Raw genomic sequence first — 1,264 nt, 5'->3', positions numbered from 1 at the left:
GGCCTGGCTGCTCCTGCTGGGCTGGGCCTGGTGTCCTCTGCTCCTGCTGCTCCTGCTGCTCCTGCTGCTCCTTCCCCGAGTCCCCAGCACGGGAGAGGAGAATCCTGGAGTGTGGGTTGGGTTGGGTTGGGTTGGGTTGGGTTGGGGGCCCTCAAAGCCCCTGCAGCCCCCCAGGGATCACGTTCCTGCTGCTGCGGGTTCATTTCTGCCCTCACCCCCCTTTTCCTGCTTGCTCATTCATCTCCCACTGCCACGATCCCTGGGAACCCCATCAGGCTTCTCCCTGGCACAACTTTCCCTTCTCCCTCCTTCCCAACCCACCTTTCCAGTCACAAATGGCAGGATGTTCTGGCAAAGCCCCGAGAGCTCGTCCTGCTGGTCCAACCCCCTCTGACCATCCTGGCACATCCAGGAGGTTCTGCAGACCAAGGACAATGGAGGGAAAGTGTCTCCTGGTGCCCACCCCGAACCCACCACCTGCCTGGTGCCTTTTGTGCCCTCTCAGCCCTGTGCTGGGGGAGGAAACGAGCAGCTCAGGAGCTCAGGAGCTGCAGCTCAGGTTCACAGCAGCTCTGCCAGGCTGGGAGGAGTGAGACTCTTGATGTTCTCACACCTCCAGGTCCAGAGCTCCCCCTGAGTGTGCGTGGGGGGCACAGCCCCTGCTCCTCCCCCAGGGATGCTCAGCATCAGCTGCAGCTCTTCTGGGAAAGGCCCCTCTGCTCCTTCTGGGTTTCTAACAGCACTGAAGGCATGAGATCGATGGGTAGAGTGTGAACTGAAGGTTGTTTTGTCACTTTGTGCCTGAAGGGCCTCCAGGAAAGCTGGGGAGGGGCTTCTCACCAGCAGGGGCAGCGAGAGGACAAGGGGTGATGGTTTTAACCTGAAAGAGGGGAGATTCAGGTTAGACATCAGGAAGAAATTCTTCACCATGAGAGTGAGGAGAGCCTGGCCCAGGTTGCCCAGGGAAGCTGTGGCTGCCCCATCCCTGGGGGTGTTGAAGGGCAGGTTGGATGGGGCTTGGAGCAGCCTGGGCTGCTGGGAGGTGTCCCTGCCCATGCAGGGGGCGACTGGGTGGGCTTTGAGGTCCCTCCAACCCAAACCAGTCTGTGATCCTATGATCAACATCATGTTCCCTCTGCCCTTGGGACTGTCCAGTCAGTCTCATGAGGTTCTTCTGCTTCTTCTCCTGCTGGTTTTGCAGGGGCTCTCACTGCTGCCCCAGCACCTGCCCGGGCTCTGAGCATCTTGGTCTCATATCCAAGCA

This window comes from Chaetura pelagica, unplaced genomic scaffold (assembly GCF_000747805.2).
Source record: "Chaetura pelagica isolate M959 unplaced genomic scaffold, ChaPel_1.0 scaffold718, whole genome shotgun sequence".
Taxonomy (NCBI): domain Eukaryota; kingdom Metazoa; phylum Chordata; class Aves; order Apodiformes; family Apodidae; genus Chaetura; species Chaetura pelagica.
The sequence above is the reverse complement of the archived record's forward strand: the minus strand, read 5'-3'. Positions refer to the sequence as shown.